We start from the raw sequence: 9,608 nt of genomic DNA on the forward strand, positions 1-9,608 counted from the left end.
ATTCTTTATATTAACTTTTGCTCCTAGCTTATATTTAAGATTAATAAGGTAAGTTTTCTCATAAGCATAATTATTTGTTTTGTTTTAGGAAACTAACTTAATATTCATTTAAAAAGAACTTGTAATAAAGGGAAATTGTCTGTTGTAATGTGTCTTTTAAATTGCTGATCTGCACTTTTTGTAGGCCACTATATAAATACTTTACAGAAATAAATTTTATACCCAAAAATAACAAATGAATTTTCTCAGGCAATGTTTTTTCCCTAAGCACATGTAAATACCAGTTTTGAATTTTATAACTTATTTCAAAATTTTCATGTAAAAATTATTCTTGATACATGTAGGACTAGATGCTCCTTAGGTTTTATGAAAAAAACAATTGTGTGAATCTTTTAAATTATGAGTTATAAAGGAAATATATGTGTTTCTGTGTCTTTTAAAAGTTATATGTTTAGGGGCACCTGGGTTAATTTCTGACTTCAGCTCATGTCATGATCTCACCGTCTGTGAGTTTGAGCCCCACGTCGGGCTCTATGCTGACAGCTCTGAGCCTGGAGCCTGCTTCAGATTCTGTGTCTCCCTCTCTCCCTGCCCCTCCCCCCTCTGTCTTTCTCTCTCTCTCTCTCAAAAATAAATATTAAAAAATTAAAAGTTATCTTTATATATTTTTTTAACTTTTGTCTTATTATTTTAAACATGCAAGTAAATAGTTAAAGTTAAAATATACTTCTTTGATAGATGTTAATGTCATTACTTGGTATCATTACATCATTGTAATGGTAAACCATCATTCAAGTATGAACAGGAAAAGTAACTGCTAATTTCACATATTTGAGAACTCAGAAAGCATAGTACCCTAGTGTAACGTAGCTGTTGGGAGAACAAAACTTGAGGCTATCTCCCAGCAAAGTAAAAAATAAAGGTGAAGAAGGCAGGAGGTATAGAAAGAAAAGTGAGCCTAAGTAAGTAAGTAAAACTTATAGTTAAATATAAATAATTGCTAATTATGTCCTACAACAAGTAGAATTTATGCCAGGAATGAAAAGATGTTTATATATCAGAAAATCAACAGGTTTTTAACTTAGAAAAAAATTTTTTTTAAAACAACATTGTTGTAACATATTCTGAAATAGCATTTTATAAAACTGAACAGACTCTAAAAACATCATCAAATAGAAAAAAAGCTACTTTAAGTATAATAAAGGCTAGTCACCAAATCCAAAACTAAACATCATACTGAACAAAGAAATACAGCAGCCACTTTTATTAAAATAGAAACATGGTCATGATTCCTCCTATTACCACTCTTTTTCACAATTGTTTAGAAATTCTAGTATACAATAAAGACAAGAAAGTAAAATAATTAGATTGGAAAAGAAAAGACAGTGTCATCTTTATTTTTAAATGAATTGAAAACCCTAGAGAATCCAGTAAATATCTACTAGAAATAAAATAATTTGGCAGGTGGTTGACACTTTTAGCTCTACCAGTATTTACTGATTAGAAATGTAAATTAAAAATTTACATTCACAATGATAACTATCATATTCTCAGGGATAAACTTGACAGGGAATCTCACTGAAGTCTGTAAGAGTTAGACAAATGGAAAGACAATCCTTTTATTTGATTTACACTTAAATTTATTGCAGTTTCATTCAAGGACAGCAACAGGTTCATTTTTAATTGGTTAAAATAATTAAGTTCTGTGGAAGAATGAGAATAACTGAGGATGAAAAAGAATAATTGATTTTGGTGGGGGTGTGACTTATAAGGCACTAGAGCTAACTTTATCTGGTCACATAGTTAAACATGACTAGATGTGTCCAGGACAGAGAGCAAGGAAAACCATGGCATATTAATAAGGTCAGAGCACTATTGCTCTGACCTTCATTTTTTTTTAATAGCTAAAGAACATTTATTCATTTTTCACTAAGACTTTATCTTGAAGACATTTAACTGAACTGTCACCACCCCCACCCCCCTGAAGAAGGATTAGTATAGTGAATGTTATAAAGAAGATATGAACAGTTTGAAGGATTGGAACCAACATTAACTGACAAACAACTTCCATCTAAATTATCATAAAAATGTTTAAGTACAAAAAAGGGGGGAGAGGAGGGAGAAAGGGGGCCCTGGGGGTTTCAGATTGAACAAGATCCTCACATTTTATCTAATACATTCAGTCCTGGCTAGGGATACCAAAATGGAAACAGGATTCCTATAACACAAAGCTTCCACTATAGCATGTTGTACACACTTGTGTTCCAAGCCCACTCCTATTCCCCTACTGCTTCCAACTCAACTATTTCCCGGCCTGCTGAGGAAGGAGCACATAGATCTCTTTAATCCAGTCTTTGTTATACGGCTGGTATATGTGGGTATCAGCTTGGTAAACAAGGCAGCTGAGGTCTGCCAGATCATCGACAAAATCAAACAACTGACTGATATCATACGTGATAGAGGGGCTGTTGGGATTCCTTCTCTTCTCTTCAGATTCATTCATTTTACAGACGCCTTCCGTGCACTCATTCACAGATTAATAGTGTAAGTTCTGCCTTCTGGCCTCTTGGTAGACTGCACCATCAAAATGGTGCAAGACATCGCACCAAACTCCCTCGCTGCAGCCGCTGCCCACACTGCCACCGCGCTCGAGCTTAGCTGCAGCTGCTACTTTCATTTTTTGAAACTGCCCAATGCATTGTGGGACAAACTGCCATTATGACTGAGGGATACCTTCTACATTTTCAAACAATCAGAATCTGCCCTTGATTGAGACCTGAGCTAGAGATACAATAAAGGTGTTAAATTTTTATGTTTTCTTGTGTCATCGTATTAAATGCTTGCGAGGCTATTGTTTTCTGTTTTATGACTTGTTCCTGGTGGGTTATTTCCTCATGTGTTTTGTAAAGTTTGTTTATTAGCTTGTCTCAGGTACGAATTGTTTTCTGTCGGAGATTCTGTGCTGTTGAATATTGAAATGGTCTCTTTTGCTAGGTGTTGCCCTGGTGTCACAGGCCATAGACTGATTTTGTGAAGTTTTTTATTGTAGTAAAATATATATAACAAATTCCCCATTTTAACCATGTTTAATTGTACAACTCAGTGGCATTAATTATATTCACAGTGTTGTACAGCCATCATCACCATCTGCCCAAAACTTTGTCAGCTCCTAATTTTTCATTATCTCAAACACAAATGCCAATGTCATTTAGCAATAACTCCCCATTTCCCTCCCCCTCTAGCTCCTGGTACCCTCTAATCTACTTTCTGTCTCTCTGAATTTGCCTTTTTAGGTTTTTTACATAGTACAATCATACTATTTTGCCCTTCTTTGTCTAGCTTATTTCGTCTAGCATAATGTTGTCTGGGTTCATTTGTGTTGTAGCATGTATCAGAACTTCATTCCTTTTTATAACTGAATAATATTTCTTTTATGTATATGTCATTTTGTTTGTCCATTCATCTGTGAGTAGACACTTGGGTTTTTTCCTTTTTTTTTTCCTCACTATTGTGAATAATGATACTTTGAACATTGTGGTACAACCAAGTTTGTTTTAAATTGGGGGGGGGGAATATTTCTAGGAGTGGAATTGCTTTCATACAGGGTTTTTTGTGAACGTATGTTTTCATTTATTTTGTATAAATGTCTAGAGGGTAGAGTCAGAACATATTTTAGTTGCATGTTTAGTTTCTAAAGAAAGTGCCAAGTCTTTGCCAGAATGACTATTCCATTTTACATGCCTACTAGCATTGTTTAAGTGATCTGGTTTCTCCTCATCCTTGCTAGCATTTGTTGTTGTCACTATTTTTATTTTAGCTATTTTGATAGGTGTGTAATGGTATCTCATGCTTTTAACTTGCATTTCAATACTGGCTAATGATACTGAGCATCTTTTCAAGTGCTTATTTGCCATTTGTATTTCTTTGGTGAAATATCTCCTCATATCTTTTCACTGTCTTCTAATTGGATTATTTTGGTTGGTGTGTGTATTGAGATTTGAGAGTTCTTTATATATTCTAGCCTTTGTTAGATAATGTGGTTTGCCAACATTTTCTCCCGGTCTACTGATTGTCTTTTTACCCCTTTAACAAGGTCTTCTGTAGAGCAACAGTTTTTAATATTTATGAAGTCCAATTTATCACACTTTACTAAGTACCAGGTAGGGTACTGGTTGCTTGAATTTGAGTTAAATTCTCTTTAAATACCCCCATGAGCAAAAGTCACATTATCTGTAAAAATAAGGTACTTTATTAGAAGCATTTGTTACTGGTGGGTTTTTTTCCTTTTTCCTTTTTGTTTTTTATTGGCGGGTGGGGGAGGCGTCTATGGGCCATTAAAGTTAATTAAAATCTTCATTGCTCTTTGAATAATTATTGTTCATAATAAATTGTAAAGAAATACATATAATAGTATTTAATGCAAATATAATTATATTGTAAAAATACTTTTTCCCTTCTGGGGACAGTATGTTTTATTTCACTAATAAACCATGAAATTACAACATATGCTTTTTAAGGGTTTTTACCTTTTTTGTAACTTGTTCTAACAAAATTTGGTTAAAAAATACACTGCTGTGACACCTAGGTGGCTCAGTTGGTTAAGCTCCTGACTTCAGCTCAGGTCATGATCTCACAGTTCCTGAGTTCCAGCTGACAGCTCAGAGCCTAGATCCTACTTCAGATATCTGTCTTCCTCTCTGCTTGCCCCTTTCCCGCTCACATTCTATCTCTCCTTCAAAAATAAACAAACATAAGAAGAAAACCCACACTCCCATTTAATATGAGGAAAGGATTCTGCTTACTTAATTTAGAGCTACAAAATCTTTTTGTAATATCACCCAAACCTGTCATATTTTTTTCTCTAGTACAGTATTTCCTTTTCTGTTTTTCTGCCCATCAATTTTTCCAATTTGTGGTTGGCTGTTGAGATACTTAGGAAATTCATTTGTCCTTGCCAGTTAAGATAGGTTGTCATGGAATTTAAGGTGAAAAGTCATTAGAGGAAATGACAGAATGTGATCATATAAAAGAGAATAAGGATTCTTATTTGGCAGTAGACAGCAGTGAGCTATAAAAATTAATGTGGCTAGAGAATGAAAAAAGTGGCAAGAACCTTAAAATTGCATTTTGAAACAAGTTTGATTTGACTGGTTTTGTTTATATTTCTGATATTTGTAGCAGTTTAGTAATTAAACGAGGAACACTTCTCATCAGATAGACATATACACTCACACTTAAGTTTTCACATCTATTTATTCCCCCTTTTTTTCATCCCCTTTTTTCAGAGTTGTTTTAGAGTTGCACTAACGTCACAAGGTGAATTGTCATGGTTTACACCTTTCACTGTGCTTTATGTATCATATAAATTGTTTATTCCTTGTAAGTTTAGTAGAACTCATACATAAAAATGGCTGACCTAGGTTTCCTGAAGGTTTTTTATTGGTAGTTTGGACAGTATTTTCTGTTTTATTGTCATTCATAGAATTAGGTTCCCTTTAGGTAATTTGGGTAGTCTGTTATTTTCCCAAGAAATTGTCCATTTCATTGATATTTTAAAATGTACATAAAGTTATATATATAATAGTCATCTAAAATTAATTTAGCTTTTCCTAATACTATTTTCATATTTACTAACTCTTAGCTTTCAGGCTTACCTTTTTTATTAGCTTTATTTCCAAATTTGCAACTCTTTGATTTATTCATTTTAGTTTTTCTTGTTTACATGATGAATATTCCTGATACAGCTTTTACCCTATTCCATGAACTTTTATATATAATATTCTCATTATTAACTGTTCACATGGTACATAATTGTTGATTTTCCTTTGAACCCGAGTAATGTAATCAGCTTAAGATTTTCCGAGTCATTGATTTGTTTGTTAACTAATACTTTGTTATAATTTTCTAGTTTAATGTATGGTGGTTAGAAAATGCGGCCTGATCATTTGCTTCTCTTTAAAGTAGTGATTGGTGAACTATCTCCTGTAAACAAACCACCTGTATTTGTAAATAAAGTTTTATTGGAACATAGCATAACATTTGTGATAGAGCCTGTACAGCTCACAGTCCTAAAATTTACAATCTGGCCCTATAAGAAAATTTTTATTTTTCTTTGCTGAATTTTGATCAGATTTTGTAACTAGTAGGTCTGGAGATTGAATATATATTTTTTTGATAAGACAAAGTTAACTATATTTATTAAGTAAACTACTAATTTTTAAACTACTAATTTTATAACTCTTTTATGTTTTTTTTTTTGCTTTATTGAAATTCCAGTATTTTTTGCCTTAAATTTGTATTTAAGGTGTATCTCTTATAAATGTCATGTATTTTTTGTCTTGTTAAGTCCAGTTTGATTTTCCATTTTTAAATGGTAAAATTAGTCCATTTACATTGACTATATAACTTGATATGATTTGGTTTAAGCTTCTCATCTTGCTCTTTGTTTTGCCTTCCATATGTTCCTTGTTCTTTCTTGTCCTGCTTTCTGTCTTTAAGATTTATCAAAAAAATTTTTTTATATTCTTTCCATTTTCTTGGCCTTTTAACTATACCTTCTTGGAATTTTTTATTTTTATTTTTTTTATTTTTAAATATTTTTATTTATTTCTAGGAGAGAGAGAGAGAGACAGCATGAGCAGGGGAGGGTCAGAGAGAGAGGGAGTCACAGACTGAAACAGGCTCCAGGCTCTGAGCTGGCAGTCAGCACAGAGCCCGACACGGGGCTCGAACCCACGAACCGCGAGATCATGACCTAAGCGAAAGTCGGACGCTTAACCGACTAAGCCACCCAGGCGCCCCTCTTCTTGGAATTTTTTAAAAAAGAGATTACACAAGGGATTACAGTATGCATCTTTAACTTTTTATGGTTTAACTTGAATTTTTATTTTACTACTTTGTTAGCACTGTAATGACCTTAATGATATTTAGTTCTATTTATATCGCACACTTCATTGTCTTATATTTTACTTCCATAGTATATATTTTACAATACATTGTATTATTGTTGCTTTAAGTAGTCAGTAGTCTTCTTAAGATTTAAAAAAAATGTCTTTTTATTTACCCATATATTTACCTCTTCTAGTGTGCTCCATTCCTTCTTACAAAATGATGTTATATCTGGAATTTTTTTCACCCTGAGGAATTTCCTTTGTATTCCTTGAAGTGTGGGTCTGCCTGCAGTGAATTATCTCAGCTCTTGTTTTCCCATGATGTTTTATTTTGCCTTCATTTTTTGAAGGATATTTTCCCTGGGTATGAAATTTGAGATTGGTAATTTTTTCCTTTCAGCACTTTAAAGGTGTTACTCTGTTATCTTCTGAGTCTTATTTTTTCTGAGGAGAGGTCATTCATTATTTGCAGTGTTTCTCCATCCCTCCCAAACTTGGAATATAATGTGACCTATTTATTTATTTAATTTGGTCTGGTTGTTTTAAATTTTTTTAATTTATCTTGGCTTTTAGTATTAGGCTATGATATGCCTAGGTGTAGGATTTTCTTTCTCTTTTTTGTATTTTGGAGATGTCTCATCAATTGTAGAAAACCTGAGCCATTATTTCTTAAAGTATTTCTTCTGTTCTTTTTTTTAATCTGTGTTTTAGAACTTTAGTTTATATATATTAGATTCTTTGATATTCGCCTTCACGTGTATCAACCTGTGTTCTTTTTGTTCTTTGGACTTTTTTTTCTCTTTGGTTAATGTATGTTGGCCTGTCTCCATGTTTACTGAACCTTTCTTCTGCTGTATTCAGTCAGCCTTTAAGCCTAGGCAGTTAATTCTAACTCAGATAATGTTTTTCAGTAACAGAATGTTCATTTGGTTCTTTTAAAGAAAATTACATTTCTCTATTGAAATTTTCAATCTTTTCTGTTTTTTCTGTTTTTAACCTCTTTTTTCTTAACTTATACATAGTAGCTAAAAATAGTAGTTTAGTAGCTGATGTCCCTGCTAAGCTATATATGCATCTGCTTTTATTAATTATTTCATCATTTGATTATGGATCATATTTTCCCACTTCACACATCTGAGTTTGATTTTTTTGGATTTGATGGACTGTTGAAGTGGATAAGGGCTAGGTTATAGTTTAGTTTGCTTCAGTTCACATGTATTCCATATGTCTGGCGTGAGATCTCTTCTGTGTGTATGTCAGTATTTAGCAGGATCCTGGCTAATTACATCTGATGCTATCGTAATCAGCTCTGTTGTTAGGCTTCCAGTCCTCCATGTTGCCACTGTGAACTTGGTAGAAGTCCTGTGTGGAGAATCAGTGGGCATGGAGACCTAGCTTTGAATATAGGATTTCTTCATCTTCTGTATCAGAAACTGGCAAACTATGGCCTGCAGGCCAAATCTGGCCTACCACCTGTTTTTCTAAATAAAGTTTTATTGGGATATAGCCATATTCATTTGCTTATGAATTGTCCAAGTCTGCTTTCATGCTATAAGAGCAGAATTCTGTGGTTAGAACAGAGACTGAAATATTTAATACCAGATTCATTAAGGAAGAATTTGCTGACCTCTGTTCTATATTCTCAAGCAAGTGCACATAGTAGATAAAACTTTTGCTGATTTCTCTTTATCTCACTGGAGCCTCTGCCTGTAGCAGACCAGTCTTCCTCCTTACTACCCATGCTTTGATTTTGTAAGTGGCCATAGTGATCTTAAATAAACTTCATCCGATCATATCAACCCTAATCTTAGAGCCCTATGATAGTGTTAGTAGATCTTAGAATAAAATTCAAATTCTTAGGCTAAATTTATAGAGCCCATGATAATATAAACACTGCCTAATCTTCAACCTTCTTCTTTTTTTAAAAATAGACTTTATTGGGGTGCCTGGGTGGGTCAGTCAGTTAAGCATCTGACTTTGGATCAGGTCATGATCTCACAGTCTGTGGGTTCAAGCTCCATATCAGGTTCTCTGCTGACAGCTCAGAGCCTGGAGCCTACTTTGGATTCTGTGTCTCTCTCTCTTTCTGCCCTTCTCCCGCTCATACTCTGTCTCTCTCTCTCTGTCTCTCAAAAATGAAGTTTATTCACTTTTTAAATTAGACTTTATTTTTAAAGCAGTTTTAGGCTCATGGCAAAACTGAAGGGAAGATATGGAGATTTCTCATATACCCTCTGCTTCCCCACATACATACACTATTCACTGGCCTTTCCCCTCAGTCTCCTCACTGAGCCCCTACCATTCCTTTTCAGCCATGCTGAAACTCCCATCCACTTAGCATCTCTGTCCTTATAATAGATACCATTTTTTGATATATTTTACTTGGTTTTCTTGGTTTGGTTTATTGTTTGTCTCCTTAATAAACATAAGCCCTACAAGTTCACTGTCTTATTTCTAGCATCTAGAAATTAGTAGATTTATAAATATTTGTTGAATGAATCAATATGCTTTTTTCTCTGACTCACCATCATCTGCCTTCACTGTCATCTAGCTGCCATATTAATTTTTTTAAGGTACTAATTTTATTTTTGTTTTTTTAAATGTTTTATTTTGTTTTCTGAGAGGGAGAGACAGCGTGAGCAGGGGAGGATCAGAGAGGGAGGGAGACACAGAATCTGAAGCAGGCTCCAGCCTCTGAGCTGACAGTCAGCACAGAGC

The 9,608-nt window shown here is 33.9% G+C and overlaps 1 protein-coding gene and 1 pseudogene across 6 annotated transcripts in view; one reads left to right on the forward strand and one right to left on the reverse strand.

Annotated features, from left to right (window-relative positions):
• The window catches only part of TANC2 (tetratricopeptide repeat, ankyrin repeat and coiled-coil containing 2), a 370,672-nt gene that overhangs the window by 70,862 nt on the left and 290,202 nt on the right, over positions 1–9,608 (forward strand). The window lies entirely within an intron of this gene.
• Positions 2,303–2,601, reverse strand: LOC144245052 (enhancer of rudimentary homolog pseudogene; annotated as a pseudogene).

Source organism: Crocuta crocuta, unplaced genomic scaffold, assembly GCF_008692635.1.
Source record: "Crocuta crocuta isolate KB4526 unplaced genomic scaffold, BGI_CrCroc_1.0 scaffold288, whole genome shotgun sequence".
Lineage (NCBI taxonomy): Eukaryota > Metazoa > Chordata > Mammalia > Carnivora > Hyaenidae > Crocuta > Crocuta crocuta.